The sequence below is a fragment of the Rhipicephalus sanguineus genome, chromosome 5, assembly GCF_013339695.2.
Source record: "Rhipicephalus sanguineus isolate Rsan-2018 chromosome 5, BIME_Rsan_1.4, whole genome shotgun sequence".
Classification (NCBI taxonomy): Eukaryota; Metazoa; Arthropoda; class Arachnida; order Ixodida; family Ixodidae; genus Rhipicephalus; species Rhipicephalus sanguineus.
The window spans coordinates 80,741,768-80,763,502 of NC_051180.1; the positions used below are offsets into that span (position 1 = coordinate 80,741,768).

Here is a 21,735-nt window from a genome sequence, read left to right on the forward strand (position 1 = left end):
CCAATATTTAGTATTATATATGAACCAACTAGCCCAGAAATGAATTTTATTAGCCTACGAATTCGTAGGCTAACAAAGTGGCGCTCCATTTCTTCACCTGTACGTTACAAGTGCACATGTAGCACATGTACTTACACAGCCTTCCGTTACCAGTGTCATACGACTAAGCAGCAACTGCTCTTTGCTATACTCTTTATAGATATGCGTTAAGTCGTGGGTTCGATACCCATCGCCGGGACACCGTTTGGTGAGTGGCTGAATGTAGCTGAGAAATATTATATGAATGAATGGACTGATCAAGAAACGTCGTGCGCTCTGCACTTCGTATACTGCTGCTGCGTTCTCGATGATTTATAATCGCTTTCGTTAAGTGATTGCAAACCACACCACATGGGACGTTGCTTACAGCACTGCATATTTGTGGTCTGCGCATACACACGTGTGCCTGTCGCGAGGGAAGCATGTAGTGGCAGTTAATCGTGAATGAACAAGTGAATTCGCGCTTCGTGAATATATATACTATAATATCACCGTGAATAACAGCTCACGTTTTCATCGTTTAGGCACGCCCTATAGCCCAAGCGCTTCGCAGTTGAAAGCTTTATTTCTTGCGACGCAGTACACGGGTGCGGCCGCTCACTTGACTGCATGCGGGGCAAGCACGGACGTCATACTATGAATGAGCTTCCTGAACTCCAAGAGGCCGCTGTCACCACGATGTCAGTGAGTTCCGTGTGCCGGTTACATGAGCCACTTGAGATTACGGGCCAAGAGACACGCATATTCGCGCCTTGTCTCGCAAGATGCGTTGAAGCAGCGGTTCTCGGATCAACGCCTCGGGAATCGGGAGGTTGACAGGCGGTGCATAGAGCGCCGCATATGCATACACACTCAGCTGTGGAGGGCGGGCTGGAGCTACAGCTCCTCCTGGCCGACCGATAACGTCGGGGTCAACGCAGGTCGCCCGTGCATAGACGCTCGCCAGTTCGCGGGATCGAGTTCGCGACGCACTTAGCGTCAAGCACGTTGTCTACATATATACCGGCATTCGCAGCAGAGTATACCATGCGTACGCGCACCAGCAAAAGCTTGCGAGACGTGGGCTCCAGTGCAAATGAGAATTTCTGCTCTGTTAGCGCATGATGTCTCTAATCTAGCGAGTCACCGCATAGGTCGTAAGAACTACTTGGAGGCTATATGTTCCCAGACAAATCGGGGATATAGATTTCTCGAAAATCTCGCGTCCCGCAAACTTTTGCTGGAGAGTGTACGTGGGAGTGTGGTGTAATTGTGGAAGTTCGTGTAGGCAAAGTAACGTAAAGAGAGATAGAGAGTAAGAGAGAAAGACAGGGAGGTTAACCAGGGGCAAATCTTCCGGTCGGCTACCCTGTGCTGGGGAAGAGAAATGGAAAGCGAGAACTATAGCTAGCTGGCTCGCTAGGTAGATCTTCACAAGGCGACATAACCATATACGCCGTGACAGACTCGTAATACTCGATCACGGGTAAATTTGGCATTCGGGATGAACCGTGTGCATGCTCATTTTGCCGTGCAGCGGACGAACCGTCGGCTAAGGGCGCCATCTGGAAAAACAGAAAAATGACAACCGGCTCGCTGCGTTTCGAAAGACGGCGGTCGGCTGCGTTTTATTTTGCACGAGGCGGGGCCGACGCTCACGTCCAAGGCCCGGTCTCCAGAGGAGCGCGTGGGACGAGCGTCGAGCGAGCCCCGGAGAGAGCGATCGACTCGAGGCGGCAACTCGGTCGGCGTCGGACAGATCGGGTCCGCGATAGGCTGATTTGCGCGTTCGATTGCGCGCCAAGAAAGCAGGCCGCCGTGACGACGCCGATGGCCCGCAACGCATGCTTCGCGCCGGTACGGCGCCAACACCACCGCAGACCCCTCCCCTCTCCTTGTCTACACACGCACGGACACGCACAACTCACGGACTCGGATACCGCGCTAATTCGTTCTCACTGCGCGCACGCTGTTGCGTAATGAAGACATTCGTTCGCCCTTTGGCCGCCCTTTCTCACGCCAGTGGTCGCCTGTTAATGAGCTGGGATATATGACGGCGAGGGGAGGGGCAGTACATCGCTACTTACAGCGGGGCGCCAGGAAAAAGAAAGCATTAAATAGCGCGAAGCTGCCGGTCATATACATGCAGTGCACGGCCATGCGTACCCGTATAAGAGCGAAGAGTGGCACCCCAATGTAAATATACCGGACGGATTGTCCAGTAATTGCAGCCGCGAGGATATGGCGCTCCCGTGTGCCGATACAGCTGTACATGCTATAACGCCTAGGGGTGCTCGTGGGCACGCAACTCTCAATGGAAACGGTTATGTGGAGCAAGGACACGGTACGTCGCTTATGCCAGTGTGTGAAAGAAATTAATCTATACGCATGCGCAAAGTGTCAGTGCATACTAACAGTACTAGTGTTGCGCGACGAATGGTATAGGGAGAACTTAATTAATGAAAGCAATAGGCGAAATTAGTAAGAGCGCCGCCTTGGGGATTGGAGCCTGGAGGCAGGGTGTCGGAACGAAATGTTTTCCGTTTCGGTTTTAGTTTCGTTCCGACGCGAATAGTCCCGTTCCGTTTCTGTGCCGGAACAAAAAAATAAATGTTCCGTAACGGTACGTAACGGTTTTTTAAATGCAAAAATTTGAAGTTGAGGTATTCATAAAAAACATTGGATTTGTGATGTAGTTACTTGCCCTCTTCTTAAGAAAGTGGGACAAGGGTAAAACACGCTCTTCAGAGGAGCGGAAGTAACTGTACCACGAATTCCTACCAAGTAGCACAAACCAGTATTAATTTCAAAGTCATAGTATTTATTTTCTCAAAAGGCCAATACATTTTTTTTTTAGTAGGTTCAGTGCTTTGTGTCAAGGGAGTGAGCACGTTCTCAGAAGCAGCACGTCAGTGAGTGTACTTTCTGATGTGCGAGACCGCTGTCTGATAAAAAAAAATGCCAGGCCTGCGCGGAAAGCGCAGCACAGTCACAGCGAAAGCTGGAAGAGCGGCATTTCTAGAGCCCGTTGTAAACTCTCTTGGGGCTACTAATACAAGCACACTAGCAATGTACCCACTACGCCATAAATCACAATATTTGTGAAATTGGGAAGCACCTACAACGCCATTATTCGTCATTGTGCGCAGAAGCGAGGTTCCAGCTACACATATGTAAGGCATTATGTGAACTTTGTTTACGTGATGACTGATGACGATGAAGAATTGTGGCTCAGCCCTTTATAATGGGTTGGAAGCTTTAAACGGCTCACCAGTTACGTAATTCGCATTGTGTGACGCCCGGTCCCTATTTAACACTCCCACCATGCAATATAACATACATTGACGTGAGAAAGAGAGACAGAGAGAGGGGGAAGAACTTTATTGAGACCCTGAGGAAATGGATGATGGGCTCACGGGCTTCCTTGGCAACCAATGCAAGTGCACTTGCGAGGAACCCACTACGCTATAAATCATAATTTCTGTGAAGTAGGGAAGCAGCCACTATGCCATTTTTCGTCATTCAACGGAGAGCCGTGGTACCCGCTAAAACATGTAAGGCATTATGTGCACTTTGTTGGTGTTGTGCCTGATGACAATGAAGAATTATTGCAGAGCCCCTTGTAGTGGGTTGGAGGCATCCAACAGCCCATTCGTTGCGCAATTCGCATTGTGTGACGCCTGGTTACAGAATTCGCATTGTGTGGTGCGTGGTTGTTATTTCACTCTTCTACCACACTAAATTACATATGTTAATGTGGTTCCTTCTGGACATGAAGCCTGTATAGCGTCGTTTTGCAAGGCAGTTCCAAGCACCGGCATGGCTCTGAGGTACAACACTGGGCTCCCAGTGTGAACCTCCCTGTGTGAACCTCCCAGTGTGAACGGCCGTTGAAATGATCTCATAACAGCTTTCGCTGTAAAAGATCGCCAGGCCTGCGCAGAACACGCAGCACAGTCACAGCGAAAGCTGGAAGAGCGGACTTTGTAGAGCCCGTTGTAGAGTCTCTTGGGGCAACTAATACAAGTACACATGGAAGGTACCCACTGCGCCATAAATCATCGAAATTTTTCTGATGTAGCGAAGTTTCCACTATGTCATTTTTCGTCATTCTTCGGAGAATCGTGGTACCCGCTACACATCTGTAAGGCATTATGTGAACTTTGTGCTGTGGCTGATGATGATGAAGAATTATGGTTGAGCGCATTGCAGTCGGTGGGAAGCAGTGTTGCGGCATGGGCGCCTCCATTCTATTCAAATGCCATTCCGGGGAATTAGAACTTGCCGCAATTCCATTCCTTTCAATTCCTGGGGATGAAAAACTTAGCCCATTCCCACTCCTGGAATGGCCTAGCAGTTCAATTCCATTCCTGTAATTCCTCAACGTAGGAAAGGCACCTTGATAGATCTATCGAGTTTAGAATGAACGCCCCATAAAGCTGATGTCATCAGATCCATTAAGAACTGCAAAAGTACGCGAAACACGTTACCAAAGTCGAGGGATAGTAGCTTGGTGACATATCTCGTGCGCTACAACCGCCCTACTAATTCCCTATAAGGGTACTTGCTTGGGCCAGTTGGTATCTATTCATTGTTACGTTATTGCGCACCACTTTGAGGACGAAGACTGAACCACACGAACACAAACGCATTGCGCTTGTGTTCCTAGACATTTGTTTCTCATTTAATTTTTTCTTATTTCACGCGATAGCGGTCACGGACACCGGCGGCGGCGGACAACTATGGTGCAAAATTCAGCTGTTGTGATCTCATAACAGCTTTCGCTGTAACAAACTTCTGCGCCGACGATGCTCCACTTTGGCCTGCTTGACAGGCGTGCAAAAGTCCACTTGCGTTAATATAAACATCTCTGGTTGCCACTGTTTTCGTTTTTCGCACAATTTCAACGCATTTTTGCTTCGAAATTCCTGCCTGAGGTACGCGCTAATACTGTACTCTGAGATATGCTCACAATGCATGAGCTCAGTTGTCCCGCATTGCGAAGTTTTCTCGTGAACCGAAAAACGATTGAAAAAATTTCGGTTTCACTCCGGAATGAAATAATAGATAAAGTTTCGGTTACGTTTTCGTTCCGGTCAAAAATATCGTTTTTTTTTTCGTTTTTCGTTTTCGGTTTTCGTTCCGTTCCGACACCCTGCCTGGAGGGAATGGGGCGCGGACTTAGCATGTACAGAAAAGCGCAACTTGACAAACGGGACTAGTGCTTTAAGACAAGTATTTTGAATGAATGAATGAATGAATGAATGAATGAATGAATGAATGATGAATGAATGAATGAATGAATGAATGAATGAATCTATTGAGCAAAGGCAAACGTGTGAATTGATAGGCTTGGCCGTGCCAACAGTGCTGAAGGGAATAGCATCACGATCTGCGCGTAACCCGCCGCGGTGGTCTAGTTGTTATGGTGCTTTACTGCTGACCCGAAGGTCGCGGGATCGAATCCCGGCCGCGGCGGTTGCATTTCGATGAAGGCAAAATGCTAAAAGCCCGTGTGCACGTTGAAGAACCCCAGGTGGTCGAAATTTTCGGAGCCCTCTACGTCGTCTCTCGTGATCACACCGTGGTTTTGGGCTGTAAAACCCGAACATTTATTGTAATTAGCACGATTCGCGCGACATCTATGATGTAATTGCCGTTAGCTGTCTTTGCTGACGTAACTCGCACTGCTCCTTAAAACAAAACGTTTAAATGAAACCAAAACCCGCTTCTTAAGAGCTGCAGCTTTACAGCCACTGATAAAACGCCACTACTGTTGTTCCATAGACAGTCGAATTCCGTCACGTTGTTAAATTCGCCATCTTGTTAGTCCTGATTAGCCGACAGTTGCTCTGCGCCCTCGTTGATTTTCTCAGAACTAAGACGTAGCATTACAGACGCGCAATACATGCATCTCTTTTATAGAGAGCGAGACGAGACGAGACCATTGTTTCGTCTCTATGTCGCTGTCATAGCCCTTGCCTCATCGTGAGGCAATGGCGCGTGTGGGGAATTTGAGACCAAGAGCGCGCCTGACTCGCACGCAACTGCGTGGCAATGAGATGACGACGCAATTTCGAATTGAAAAACACGGGCTTCGTGTTCAAACGTTACGTCATTGTGCGCAACAAACGAAGGCTTGCGTCGAATAATCAAACTCTCTATTGTATCCACCAGAATTAGGTGTAGAGTATAGCTGAAAGCTGGCCGCTGTGACAGGGTGTAGGCATATATGTTTTGCCTGTTGTTGGCACTGACATTGGAATGTATAGTTTCCTTAATGCGGCACTTGTTCAGAACAGAGAGGGATAACTTTTTTCTTTGATGACTCCTTATGCTGCAGTTGGTTCAATTAAGGATCACTACTTGACCAACGCGATCAAAACGTTAAACGATATTGCGAAGACATCAGAATCGCGAAGACGCGACAAGATATGAAAATGCTCCTGAAGTGGGCACTAATCATATGGCTCCTACACATCGTTCTGTTCGTAGCAAAAACCAGAGGCTACTCTTGCCTTTCGCTTGCGTATAGTTCCGTCGCTAAAAGCTCGCAAAAGTTAACGCACAAAGTCAATGAAGGTTTTTAACTCACCGTGTGGTTACTCCGTACCGAGTTCTGATCCGTCTTGTCGGAGCTCGGCTCACAGTGCTCTGACGACCAGCGTGCGGCCGCCTACGGTCGGCGAATACCGAACTTGCAACTCCCTGCGAAAGCAAAGAAAAAAAAAAAAAAAGGCGCGCGAATGTAAACTACTATACCAACAGGCAAGTGCTAAACATACAGGCACGTATACATGCGGCAATGTACAGACAGCACTCGTCTTGCCTTTATATCAAGCCGGAACACCCACGTTGTTTCGAGTCGCGTGCCGTCGTCACACAGGTCAAGTCGGCTATAAATGACGTGCCCGGCCGAATCGCGTATGCGCCGCATGTATCATATGTCTCAGGTCGCGCCGCAGCCATATACGTGAGACGATAACGGCTACACCTCGCACGGTCGGCGTCAGGTTAAGGAAACCGCGGTTAAAAAACAGAGAAGTCCACACACTGCGCCGGATCAGCTTGTATACGGTTCTTCCCAGTAATGGATGGGATTAGGACACCTGAGAGCTCAGTTATTATAACTGGCGCGTTGCACGAAAGCGTCGCAAAGGATACCGCGTGCAACAGCGGAAGGAAGTGGCGGTTTCCGTATTGGCAGCATAGACAGCAAGCAGCCTTCTCCTCATCAGTGCCGCGCGTGCTATGCGGCCTTTATGTAAATATCTCTATAGCGTGCACAGACGCACTATGTGGACATGCCACCGCGCCCCGAAGAAGAGAAAGACGCAACCGGTGGCTTGCGGAACGACGGGAGAAGATAGCTTCCTCTCCTAACTAACTATCGAGCCTGGTTTGCGGTGCCATTTTTTCTCTGTGCGGTAGTCGAGCCGTAGTCCTCCGAGGAATCCACGTGCACGTGGAGCCCGTCCACCGCATACCAATGACGGCCGGGTGTGAAAGGCCGCTTTGGCATTCACGATGGATGGAGGGCTAGCTCTCGCGACTGCACGAGTCGTCGTGACCGTCCTAAGTGCTTAAGTGCGGCTGATCGCCGCCGAAGCCGTCGTCGCTGCGTGGCCCCATCGCCTTGGCCTTTTCGCCGCCAGAGGTGGCGACATGGTACGCTGCTATATAACTGTAGTAGTGTGTACGTGCCTAGTAGCGGCGCGAGCTCCGGTCACGGTCAGCGGAGCAGCGCTCGTTCGCTTTTTTCTCTCGGCCAAGGGCGGCCAGTGACGGTGTTTCATTTGTCGTGACGACGCCGTATCGTGCCGGGAGAAAGCTTAACAGAGTCTTGTCTCCGAGATAATGAACGCGACTCCCGTCTCGGGTTTACGAGTCTCTCACTTGTAAGAGTTTTAAGGCGGAAGCTTTAGATGCCTCACCAAACGTAAAAAGTGACCGTCGGCATCGGCGGCGTCAACACGAGTGACGCAAAACATCATCACCACCATCATCATGTGGTGACATCAGCATATAACGTCATCATGACGTCACATGATTACGTCATCATATGACTTCGTCGCGTAAGTGGGCTGATCCCGGAGGCAGTGCAAAACAACGTTGGGTGGAGAAAGCTTCGGGGCTAGGGGGAAGCAATACAGTCGACTGTGAAGAAAAAGATGGCTTTGGTCTTCGAGTTGTTTTAGGCAAATAAAATGCATACGGGCCCGTATGACTTTTGCATGTTGATCAGATAATGGCGACCGTTGTACTGTTCTTCAGAGTAAAACAAATATTGTGATACAATGACAGACTGATATAGACAAATGAAATTGTGGAACGCAGCGACCTAAACATGCTAAGCGATTAGTCTTTGCCTCGATTGAGGTAAGTCCTAATTCTTTTCGAAACTCTGACGCAGTAGTGGCGCTTCCGTCGCTATTGTTCCAGGTGAAGAAAGAGGCTACCGTCAATGCGGAGTCTTCTCTTTGCTCGTGGTTTTTGTGGATCGTAGCCAGGCGCAACAAAGCCGAGAACAATACCGGTGAGAAGACGAGAGGCGACGAGATACGTGCGACGTACCCTCACGGTTCCCAATGTCGAACCGACGTCCTTGGAACACGAGCGCACCGCGCAAGCTGACGCCGTTGCCAGAGTGTGCGCGGCTCCATCCGCCGCTACAAGCGCGGGAGCATGAAAGCGTTTCGATCTCGAGACGTGTGACTCGCCAGCCATCCGTCGTCCACACCGTCGACAACGTCACGTGATACACGGGAGAGGCTCGCCTTCTCAGAGAAGCATTGCGACGACGCGGTCGCCGGATGTCCCGAACGTCGAGCTTGGCTGTCAAAGCAGGGTTCGTGGGACGGAGGCGGCACGCTGTCTACCTCACTCTCTCCCGGTAGCTGTGTCTTCTTACGCGAGAACAAAGGCTGGAGAGGCGGATGCGGGCGTGATTGCCGAGACAAGGTCGATGAGACCACGGCGTCGCGCCACGGTCTTCTGTACACGCAACCGAAAGTTCGTGGTTACGCGGACCTCCGGAATAACACGCGTGAAACGGCGCCGTGGTTAAGCGAACGGACGGATACTGTAATGTTAACCACGTCCCAATGAAATCCTGCTTGGAGGAATCGGCAGTGGGTGGGACGCTCCGCCGGACGTCCCGCCCTTGCGTCGTGCGCACATTTCGTGCTTGGCCGTTTGTTGTATACACGTTTACGCTATTCGGGTAGAACTCTACTCTTTTATATTCACTTTTCTTTAACGGCGAAGCTGATTAGCAAATCGTTCCTTGTGATTCGATCGCAGAAAACTCTCATCATCATAAACGGGCATGTGCCACAGAAATTGGGTAAATCCCACTACTCACCACTGGTCCACTAAAAATGAAGAAGGCAACAGTTAGCCCAAAAAATGGCTGCGAAGCGACGCCGGCGAGCCGAAGACCCCGAGTACGTACAGTAAGAAAATAATTGGGAGCGGGAAAGGCAACGGCGGCAGCAAGACCACGAAGCGATGGAAGGGACGCCAACGACCTGTGAGAGGTGCGAACGCTTGGTTTCTGCGCGAGTTTCTGTCTCTGGAGTTTGGCAAACCGTGTCGTGTCTGTGACTGTCTGTGGTTTAACTCGAACCTCTCTGCACTGAGAATCAACGTAGAAACAATCTAGCACCACAGCTAAAGCCTAGCAACAATCTAGAAGCAATCTAGAACCTGCATCACCTAGCTAAGGCTTAGAAACAATAGAAGCAACCAGATTAGTCCTCAGGATCGTCCAGTTTCGCTGTTTCAAGCATTGCGCGGCTTAGTACAAGCTTGGCCATTCTTTTTTTTTTTTTTTGTCAGAAACCGTTACTTTATAAAACACCGAGCTCTTACACTATCGGTAATTACATCATACCACTCGCCATTACAGCGCCGGACACCCGGCAGTGATTTAGCTGAGTGTACCTACTATCCGGCGTGCCTCTATAGTCAAAGTATTTTGCTAGTAATGATGCCGAAACGCGGAGTATGAAACATGAAAGGATGCTGAAGACCACGCGTGAGAGATTGAATAGAAAAATGTGTACGTAATGCTGAGACGAGAAGAGGGCAGCATAAATTAAAAAAAAAGCAAACTCAAGCGTAGCTGATATACTGGATGAGATTAAGAGAAAAGTGTGAATTTGGGCAAGTTATCGGTAATAACTTTTTTCACGAACGCTTCATATAATTTATTGGAATGTTTATTAGAGCCACAATAGGTCCTAAGCGATTGAAAGAGCAGTTGTCGAGGATTAAATAGTGATGAAGTAACGAAACTGGCAGGCACGTCAAAATTTCGAAATTGATAGGTCGCCACAATTTTCGACGTCATCATGACGTCGCTATGACGTCACATGGTGACGTCATCGCATGACGTCGTCGCTTGGTCAAAGGTGGGCCAATCCCGGGGGCACTACAATACCAAAGCTTTCTGGGGGAGGAGGGGGGAGGGGTTGATCAATACGATCGACTGAGAAGAAGGAGGTGGCTTTCGCCTTGCAGTCGTCTTAGGCAAATGCGTAATGGACCGTGTGACTTTTGAATTCGTTGATCGCCCATATGTGCGAGCAAAACATCCTTCCTGTGGCTCGGATGGGGTCTTGCTCGCAGCTCTCCGGAGAGATCTGGACAGATCTGCTGCGCGGCCGCCAGCGACAAGGCATGAAGAAGGAGTGCAGAGAGAGAGAGACACGGCTGGTCGCTGTCGCGGGGAAGGGCTCGTTGCGCCTCCCGAGGAAGAAGAAGAAGCAGCAGCGCTGTGATGCTGCCGAGGCCCTCGTCTGGGGAGAGGAAGCGCGAGTGCATTGGCCCCCTCGACGCCCCGGCGTGTGGGGAGAGGCCGGGAGGGGCTGCTGGCCATCTGGGCCCTGACGCAGGCGACGGCGTTCTCTCGGAGTGGATGCTGCCCCCAGGGCCCCAGGCGCGTACAGTTCATGCGTCGGAGATGGCACTCTATGTTCGCGAGATGAGTTTCTTGTGCACAAGGTCATGGTCAGCTCTTTCGACTCTTCGTTTATAAGCTGCTATGACCAATGAGCAGTCTCATGAAGATGGTAAGCTGAGCTAGTTGGTTGGTGTTCGTGATGAAAATTTCGTGCAGCGCTCACGAGTACAAGGACAAGCGCGTGCGGAGGCATAAGATGAGGCTGTTCGATGAGGGCCTGACACAGTTAAGCTTTTTTATCAATACTGTTCTTTTTTTTTTTAGTGAAGAGTGCGCTAATCTTCGGCGCCACGTCACACTGATTATGGCCCGTTGTTCCTTCTTTCTTCCTTATTCTTGCTTTTCAAAACAAACTTCAGTTAAGGGTCAGTGCCTGTTCTTGTTGTTTCTTCCGTCCTTGTCGTACTCGTGAGCACTGCACGAAATTTTCATTATGAGCGGTATCATTCTCATACATCGTCCACGGGATCAAGAATGGCCATGGACTGTGTCATGAGTGCTGAATATGCCAGTTCTAGTGAGGTGATCGAGGTTACAATGCCTGGATTGTCGGACGGATGACTGCGCTTGCTTATTTATTCATTTGGAGGCTGACGACCGATTTACGCCGATTGCTGATTTATATAGATGCGTTCCTGCGGCGCAGTTTCTGCATGTTTCTGGCCTCTTATGAGCGAGACGGCTGTGCGATGAACAGCCGTCGAATCTGTTTCGGTTTATCGCGGTTACATACGTTGTCACCCCGTATGACGAAGTTCACCCCCATTTATGGCAAAATATCTGCGTATATAACTGTCGTACACAATGACTGCGCCAAGAAGCAGCATTCGATTCTTCACTGTAAACTGTAAGCAACTTGCCCTAAATGTCTTGCGTAGAATGCTCGTTCAGTAACTACACATCAATAAATAAGAGACGCTGTCATGCCTTTACAATCGTGCGCGTCGTCTCCGTGTCAATTGTTTTTTTCTATAAACGGAACAACTTTAACGTCAACTGTCAATCAGTCTGCGTTTGTTTCGAGCTCCCCTGTTCTTTGAACGAAGGTGACAGAAAACGCAACAAAAATTACATTGAAAGCTTTCGGCGAACCTCTATGCCAACTAATCGATAAAAGGGGCTGACGTTACGGTAATGTAAGTACGGGGCACCGTTAACCACCGCATAAACCTAACCAGGTGCTTATAAAACGTCGCGGCTAGTTGACCCATACAGTGGAGAGCGGCCATATGGCGTTTCGTCTGCAGAACCGGAACTATATCCGTAGCCGTTATGTCTTTCAGCTCCCACGCAGAAAAAAAAGCTCTTATCAGGCGGGCGTCCACGCTGTCGACCTCTCCACTGGCCCTTTACTCCTATATTTCATTAACGATGGCCCACTCTCAATTTATCATACACATGCTCGCCCTTTCCGTACGAACGGGACTAGGTGCTACACGCGGCAGTTTCGTAATGTAAATATAGAAGGGTGTGTTTCAGAACAATCTGGGCACAGCGTTTGCCAGTCACCATTACAGTTGTACCACCCCGTTTCCAGCCGCTGAAATGACGCACGCAAGCTACGCCTGTTGATGGCACCATGGTCGTGCGGTAAAGGTAACGGTGAGTGCTGTAACGCTCTGGAACGAAACGTTGTATTACGTGTGTTATTTGTAATGAATGGAAGCCGAGACCGTACAGAATAACTGCCACGGTTCGCTTATAACTAGTACGGGAAAAACGATAGGCAGTGATGTATCATTGCCTGAACGTATTGCACCGAGATGATGAAGTGTTGACCCGGAAAAGTTATACCTACGAGAACGAAGCTTACTCGTATAGTTCGCTTTTTTTTATATACGCGAGTATTGCTACTTCCTGTTTGACAGCGATCTAGCACTTCTTTGCTTTGTTCTTTTATGTTTTCGATAATCAGAGGGTCGCAGTTCGAGCTACAGATCATCAAACCTGAAAATACAGCTGCCTGATGGCCAACTTCTTAGTACACTCTCCACCGTCTACTCGTCGTGCGCTGTTTGCATGGCCTCATAGACGCAAGCTTAATCGGAGGTGTAGAGGTTATCCTCACGTAGCAATTTTAATATATATAGCGCTTATGGCGAACTTAGCCTCCACGGTTTATATTAGCTGTACTTAGTACGACGCAGTTCTTCGAATCCTTTCTCGAGTCTACTCCTACGGTTCTCTTCTGTGCAGTACACTGATATCCACGCATATTCATCGTATCGCTCAGCGGCTTGCATTTCGCCGAGGGGCGCCTCGAGAAAAGTCCACTCGCGTTTCCAGGCAACGAACCGCGATTACTTTTCTTATTCCGGGAACATCCGCTCTCCCCCTATAAACTCTTTTCTTTCCTTCGCGAAGCTTTGGACTCTGCGGCTTCGCATGTCAAGAAAGAGGCCACGAACGTTATGTAGTGCGTCCACGGCACCGCCTCGCACCACGCGTTTGCCCTGTGCCAGGGGCGGCGGGGTCAAGACGCAAAACGCGGCTGCACTGTCTCGTCCCAGCTTGCGCCGGCCGGCCCGCCAGTTTGTCCTGTTCGCCTACGCGGTCGGCTCACTTGGCACGGCTGGCTGCACGGGTTTCGACGCCTGCGGATGCTCTCAACCGCCGCCACGAACCGAGGACGCCACTGACACCGACCGTTCACAGCAGGCCTGCAAAGCTCTCTCACTGCTGGAAGTCTATATGCTATGTAGCCCCGCTTTCGTGAAGGGTTACCCGTTGTCTTCGAAGCGGCGCGGATGAGCGACGGTCTGGTCCCCGAGGTCTGACATGCGAGATGGCGAGGGCGGGTTTCTTCTTGTACGCCGCCTGCTGCAGCCCGTGTCTGCCTCGCGAGCGAACGAGGTCGGTCGCCTAATTGCCCGTGTTATGCCCGCCCCACGGTGTTGCGTCCACTTACTGCGATGATTATCATTGTTATTGTACACGCTGAGAGTGGATACTCGAGGAATTGCGAGCGACAGAGATGTATAAACTTTCACTGTATAGCACAACAGCGCCAACTAGTCAAGGCGTATACTGTCTTGGGGATATGAAGAAACGAATAGGTTATTTTGATCATAAGCTATTGTCGAATTCGCTCTCTGGCTGTGGATGAACAAGAAGGGGAGGAGGGGACGTAGCGTTATGCTAATTAGGCAGATGCAGTCAGTGGTTGCTTACTTAGACAAATGTATAACGATAGGATGTAAGAAGTAAAGCAAAAGGAAATTTTACTGCTCACCGTGCTGTAAGGCCTACCAGTCTAGCCTGAACGTCTGACGCTAGAATGGTGGTCAACAGTGAAAGTTGGAACAAATCAGTAAAGGAGTAAACGTCCGAGTGAACGTATATCACTCGGAAAACGGGGAAACATCTCCATGCATCTGTGACTTGGATTACAAAACAAGGCAACGGCGACAATGCTGGCTGTGAAAAGCCGCGGGGACGCTCAACTGACCCCGTAACCCGCTTGGACACAGCTGACGCAACCAGCGCTACGAAGCCTCGACAGGCTTTCCTCCTACGCGCAGAGAGAGACTCGTATCCGGAATACGGTTGTGGTCGACAAAGAAGTTCCGGGAAGGTGGTCAAGCAAAAAAAGAAATAACCCCCCGTTTCTTATTCACCCCGCTGAGAAAGAAAAAATAAAAGAATTGAGATAAGGAAATTAAACACGAAAGGTTTACGCCGGTGTTGGAGACAGAAATCCACCCAAAATTTAAAGAAAAAGCGCAGCGAGTCCGGCTAGGCCGCGGAGTCGCTCAGCATGACGCGGCTGTATACGTCTGAGCGACCTCTCGCGCAACATATGCATCATGTGGCAACGCTCGACAAAGGGTCAAGAGCGGGGGGGAGAGAACAGGAAAGCGAAAGAAAAGTAACTCTTTTCAAGCTTGCAACAGCACCGCGCTGTGCTATATTCACGGTCGACGGTGCGAGAAGCCGGATGCATTGTCTAATTTGGGCGCCAAATGAATCTCTGGATGGGGGCGAGAGAGGCCGACGCATCCACCACGCACGTCCGCAGTAACACACAAGCACACACGCGCCTATACGGTCCAGTCGCGACGCCCTGGAATTCAATTTAGCCGCGTTAGTTGCGCGTGTGCATGTCGTCTCACCCTTTCCCTCTGCGGTCTCATCCGAGCGAGAGAGAGAGAGGCTCGTGTGGCGCTTCGGCCGCTCGGGTTGTTTATGGTTCGAATAGGTCAGACGACTTTGGTGCGGCCTTTTCTTTTTTTCTCGTGTCGTTTTTGTCTTTTCCCCGGACTGCCCGGCTAAACAGCGTTCGCGCTGCGCGCATTCTGCCGACCAACTGTTATACCACCCGTAGCGAGATGCCCTAGGATACAAACACTCGGCACCCCCTTCCCCTGAAACCTCTTCCTAGTTTATTGCCCAACTCTTCTTTCTACGCGAGCGGAATGTTAATTACTCGGGGCTTTTTTTGCGCGAGTTCGTTCGTGTATATAAAACGCGGCGGTCTTTTTTTTTTCCTTCTCTTTATTTTGGTATAATAACCGGCGCTTTATTAAGCGGACCAAGGCCAATGTGAGTGACCTAACTTGGCAGCGGGGGTCATGGGAACAGCACCACGGGAGAACCATATCACTAGAGTTTAGAGGCAATCTTCGCGGTTATTAATAATCTTCGCAAGAATGCCGGCACCGTTTCGCCGCGCAAAGCCAGCGCAGGTCCTGTTATCTACAAATTAACCGGAGCGGCACAGACAGCTGCTGAAACCCGTTACGAATTGCCTCGAGACTCGCGGTATGTATGTATACTACTCATCTAGCCAGAATATAGCTAGACCGACCGCGGCGTTAGCGCAAGACGCTCGAATATTGACGTTCATTTCGCCGGGCTTCTCCTGAGAGTTTTCGGTGACGGAGGCTGTATAGTGTATTTTACGGATGCGCCTAAGTGCCGCAATCTTGGGCTTTTAACGTCGGCGTTTAGTATGTGCACCAAATCATTGGCAGGAACCACATGCATTTGACCTTTCATGACCTTGTTCATTTGACTTCACGAAGACAGAGAAGCCATTCGTGTAAAAGCTCAAGATGGCGGTGCCCGTGAGTAAAAAATAAGGCTTTCTTTATATCAGGAAAAAGGCTTCGCAATTAGGCAGCTTTAGATAAAAGCGTCCCCAAGCGGTATGCTTATTCATAAACTCAAAACTTTGAACGATTTTTTGCGTTATATTATATTTGTGTGCTTTCTTTGGGTTCCTTTGTATTCCTGGCTGATAGATATAGCATATCCTATGTTTGGGTTCCTCCTTTCTAAGGCTCTATATTCTACGTGTCTGTCGTAAACACGCAAGAGGAGATGATTTGCGCTCGCGTTTCTGTTTGCCTTGTTTCGATGATGTCAATGCACGCTTGCTATAACATTCGCAGTGTTAATGTTCGATGGATTCATCTGCACCAAGGACATTCCGCTACATACAAACCGGCCAGCGGTCCTTGCAGATTATCAGCGGATGTGTCTTGTCCCCATATACATTGTTGACGTGTACAGTATACTATCATCGTAATCTCAAACGCTATTAATTCGAAGGTAACTAGACTACGTTGTCACGCTTCCAGCTTCGCCTGCCATGCGTAGCATCGAATTTTTTATGTCTCCCAAGTGTTCATTCGGGCCCTCAACGTAGATAAAGTCCGGTTACGCGACCATTGCACAGCGCATTCTATTGATCATAAGTATAACGGGTGTGCAGAATAGTTCTCGCTTTCCCGTTCATGTTTCATATTATGCGGATGAAACATCGTGCAGCTGGCGAAATAAGGCGTGACAGCCAAATTAAGTCACACACTTCGCGTCGCACACGTGTCCGTGAGAGAAGCCATTTGTGCATGAGCTTCGCCGCAGCAATGAAGGCACAGCCATTGTTGCCTTGTGACATTATAGAATTCGCCACCGCACGTTACGCGTGTTAAATTGCTCACCCATTCGTTCCTCTTGCCACTGCGACTTGATGACGTGTCCCGTAAAGCGGTCAGCGGTATGTATGGCGGACGTCTGCTGCGGCGTTTCGAAGTCTGACCCCTACCGAGACCGCCGTAACAGCGCTCGAGCAAACCACGTTTACTATACAAAGACCGTGTTAATCCGGCCTCTATAGCTCAAGCACACAACACTGCGACGCATCGCCGACCACCCGAATCAGTGTTTTCTCTCCCGCTGAGCAGGTCCCGCGCTCGCGGTTGTCTATACACAAAAACGGGGTTAGATTAGGCCGGCGCCCGCGCGTTCTGCGCGAGCCCATCTGAATGAACGACAGACGAGCGGCCCGCAGTATCCTGCGCTTCTACCTCCAAGTCGAGCACACATAAACCGCGACTATTCCAAACCATGCGGCGAAAGAGCGTTATACAGGGGCGCGAAATTCATGGGGTCGCCCCTGCCCCAAATTCGCCGCGGCCGAGTCGCCGCCACTCGCTACAGCGTGTAACGCCGTTCATCGCCTCATTGTTTTCTTTTCTATTTTCCTTCATACAGGCTTCGCGCTGTCGTCCCAGTCAGATCCTTGCAGCGGGTCCCATCTCCGCAACCTCCGCCCCTATACACATGTGAACCCGTTTGCGGTCGCCGCCCGCGCGACGGGCTCGTTCCCATGGCTCTCGTGCGAACAACGGGGGCGTATGCGCGAGTGCTCTTCTTCTTTGGACGACGTCGCTTCTAGAGTACAACCGACGCCGCCTCTTCGCCGACGAGAGGTTGCGCCCACTCGCTGCTGGCGCCCTATCGCTCTAAATTGCGCCGGTCGGGCCGACACTGGCCGCTAATTAATGAGTCACCTTGGCGAGAAAAACGGGCTCGCCCGTCCGGCGGTCTGCATGCTGCAGCCAGCTGACCGGTCACAGCGCTCTTCTTCTTCGAAAGGTGCAGGAGTCATTCGTGAGGCCGTCGGGGCGCGCGTCCTTGCATGCGCGCGGTTGTTTTCGGAGGAGGAAGAAGATGCGGAGAGATGAAGAGAGGGACCACTTGTGTCGATCGACTCTTTCTCTTTTTGCTTCCCGGGTTTGTTTACGGTGCCGGCGTCGGCGACCTTCCGAGGGCATGCACCGCTCGGCCGTCGACTATCGGTTCCATCGGCGCTAGTGTCCGCGCGAGGAAGCCGCGCGCGGGGCTTGATTTACGGCGTCGTGCTGCGTTCTGCCCGTTGTCCGTCCATCGGACGGCATTGTGTGAACTCGGTATGCGGTGGTTCTCATTAGAACGTGCATGAAGAGATGTGTGGCCGGGGGCCTGTCATGCGCCGTCTCTATCTCCGGGCATGCCTGCTCTCCGCTGTCCCGAAAGCTAATAGCCGTTTTGTTTTGTTTTCCTGTCTGTTTTTTTTTCTTGTTTAAAACTTTGTTTGACGTGGAATGTGGCATTTATCTATGGGGCTGTACGTTTTGTCCTGTGGCTGTCCGGGGAATAGGCGGAATAGGCAAGGACTCTGCTCGTGACATCCGCGCGTCTATGTGTTTCTCGCGCAACCCGATGTGTGAGTCAACGTCAACTGCACAGTTTTCAGTGCACCGTGCGATGCGGTGTCAAGTTCCCATTCAGTGATGCTACTACAGGTTTGCGGCTTGAAAACATATATTTGACGGAGACGAGGAAAAGAAAATGGACGGACTTGCGCTTACGGTGATGGCACTCGCGACATCTAATGTTGACATGGCTTGACAGTTGCTGAACCATAAAAACGCGATGTTCACAGGCGCGGATCCCAGCTTTTCCTTTCTTCAAGAGGGGCTTCCTTCCAACTCTGAGACGGTGATGCATGATGGCGATGACGATTACGTGGATGTTTACGATCACTCGAACGACATAGTTGCAGCTAGGATGAAAGACTTTATGAGTTTGTCACGCTGCTGTATGACACTGCGAGCACGGAATTTAATGAGATGAAAGGGGGACGGTTATGTCATCTGTACATAACGTTAGAGGCACGCAAGCTGTTTCATTTATTCAAAGACTTTTTGCTCTAAACTAAACCTTTGGTTCCAATCGGCGATGGGTTATATTTAGGGCTCCGTGTTTTCGGATAAATTCGATAAAATGTGATAAAGACTCGCCGGTAAAATTTTTGACAATTCCGATTTATCCGATAAGCTCCGATTTTAACGGCCAATGTGACCTTGTTCCGTTCTTCATCGAAAGGACATGTTTATGAAAGAGCTTTATCGAAAGGGCACGAGAATGACCGCTCAACGAATGACGCAGAGCTTCGTGGATACTATAACGCTGCTGTAGCTGAAAAGTGGACACAGACAGTTGAGATGAACCTTTGCAATGCACTCCGTTACACCAGTAAATTGTTTTGGTATACGACGTTTAAATTGTGAATCTAAATGTGAAGCATGAGCTAGTCAGCTCTTTCAAAACCTATGCGCCGTTTTTTTTTAAGTTACTGTTTCTTGAAACTGACGATATGAGCCAGCTCACGAGTTATTTTTCGAACTGTCAGAGCTATGAAATCAGTGAAATTGTTGAACCCCTGTCGTTTTGGAGACTTCACACTGTCCAGTGGGCAGTGTTTTATCGCCGCGTGCTAACCGAGTCTTCTGGCTCTCTCCGTTTCTGAAGCAGACGTTGAAAGGGCATTTTCAAAGCGCAGAATCGCAAGTTGAAAGGGGCGTGCTTCCATCAGTGACAGCAACCTCGTAAAGTATGCTCGCGCCTATTACAACAAGCTGTAAGGCAGTAATAGGCACAAACGTATACATGTGTCGTACCCAACTATTTGCGCTTGTGTGCATATGTGTTCGCGCCATCAAACCTTAATAGACAACTAATATACGCTTCGTGTGTTCTGACGCTCTCGTGTTTATACATCATTTCATCAACTTTGGAGTATTGAGGATAATGCAAAATTAAACACCGAATTTCGGAGAATTTGGAATTTACGAGAAGTAATCTCCGAAAAACACCCTCCAAATTTCGAGAAAATAAACTCCGAGAACAAGGAGCCCTATAGTTATATTCAAAACAACCTTGGCGTTGTCGTGCGACGCCGACTCGCAATCCTTTTACTTCGCCATGTCCTTGTTCCTACGAGTGATAAAGGATAGCGCTTGGTCTATAGGCGGTATATATACCTGCAGCACGGGCTGCGATCTCAAGGTTTGAGATGTTGGTGCTTCTCTTTGCTGACTAACCCTTCCCTCGATTTCCATTTGAGAACTCAGAGTGTACGCGATGAGGAAGTCTGTGCTATAGAAAAGGCGTAGTCCGCTACTGGGACGCTTAAAGCTTATCCTATAAGCGTATACCGTTCATTCTAAAGAATCAATAAGGTCGAACAACATCCGCATTCACGGCTACTTGTCTTGCGAGTGCATCCATTTTCTTTACAGCCACCGTGCACCGTGCACGCCTGCCATACCGGCACCGATGTCAGATGAGGAGCCGGGGCTACTGCGAGGCAGCGTGTCGATCGGTGCAATAATCTGCATGATGGAGTGGCCATAGAGAGAGATGGGATATGTGGCCCTGGCTGTACGTTGGTCAAGTCCGTTAAGCTTTGTTTGCCTGCGTTGGCTGCATGGGAGGAGTTAACGCGAGCGCGCTGGGCAGCGCTCGTGTGTATATGCGCGCGAGACAGAAGCTCCGTGACCCGCATTGGCACTCTGGCTACCGCGGTTCGTAATCAGCCTTGCTTGCCTGCTGTCCCGCGGCTGGCGCTGATGGAATATGTTTCAGGAAGAAGCCGAGGAAGCTGCGACGCGGACCTGCCTGTTGGGGGAAAAAAATAAGAAGAAAAATGAAAGAGGGTTGATTCTCCGCGAGCTTTGAGCGTTATTTCTATTCTGGTCGCGTCCGCGCCAGGGGGCGATGAGTGCGCGTCTTCGATAGCCCACTGAGATTCTCGACCGCAAGATTGTCCTTTGACAGATCGTTGAAAGCACCCAGGACGCGGTATTAAGTTTATCAGGGAATGCTGAGACAAGTTGGAGGGAAACAAATATTAAAGGGGATTATCAAAAGCAGCAAAACAGTAATATCGCAAACAAGTTGAAGAGGACGAGAGAGAGAGAGTGAAAGAAAGAAAGAAAGAAAGAAAGAAAGAAAGAGAAGTCATTAAAACGAACGACAGAGAAGATAACGGCTGCGGCGCGGGAAGGTGTGGTGTAGGTTTGGGACACTTGTCATCCGCTTGCAGGCAGGCGGCACATAAGCTGCATGCGCGAGTAGCGCCAGCCTTCAACGAGACGAAGAATAGCACAAACACGAAACCTCGCGACGTGCCTTGCGTACGAGCTATACTCCACTGACCACCTTCGAGCGGAGCAGGGACACACATTTCACGCAGTTCCATTAACGCCGCGCGCACCCGCACACACGCGTAATACACGCAACAACGCTCGCTCGAAAAAACACACCCCGTTCGGAGTGTTTGTTATCTTTTTTTGCGAAGAACAGCCATCCGCTTTTAGTGGGCCATGGTCAACGGACCTTGCTCCACATTGCTTGTATATACACAGCCTGTATATATGTACGCCGTCGAACGCACCCCTCCCCAAACGCATCGGCCCGGCGGAGCTGTTATAGAAAGAAGACAATCAAAGCTTCGACCGCGCGACGCGAATTCGATCGGCGAAAATTGGTTTGGTTCGCTTCGAGCCCCAGTTCTTTTTTTTTTTTTTTTCGAGCGTTCAACGAGCGTTCAAACTTCTTTCTACACGACACGGGCGACGAACTCGGGACGTGCTGGGTAATTACCATAAATATTACGCCGCGTTCGCGAACGAATGTCG

The 21,735-nt window shown here is 49.9% G+C and overlaps 1 protein-coding gene across 4 annotated transcripts in view; it reads right to left on the minus strand.

Annotated features, from left to right (window-relative positions):
• LOC119393838 (semaphorin-5A) overlaps positions 1–21,735 on the minus strand; it is a 192,835-nt gene that overhangs the window by 109,188 nt on the left and 61,912 nt on the right. For all 4 annotated transcript variants that reach the window (XM_037661018.2, XM_049416388.1, XM_049416389.1 and 1 more), the window contains exon 2: positions 6,614–6,726. The gene's annotated coding sequence lies outside the window, so the exon portion shown is untranslated. The remainder of the gene's footprint in view (positions 1–6,613; positions 6,727–21,735) is intronic.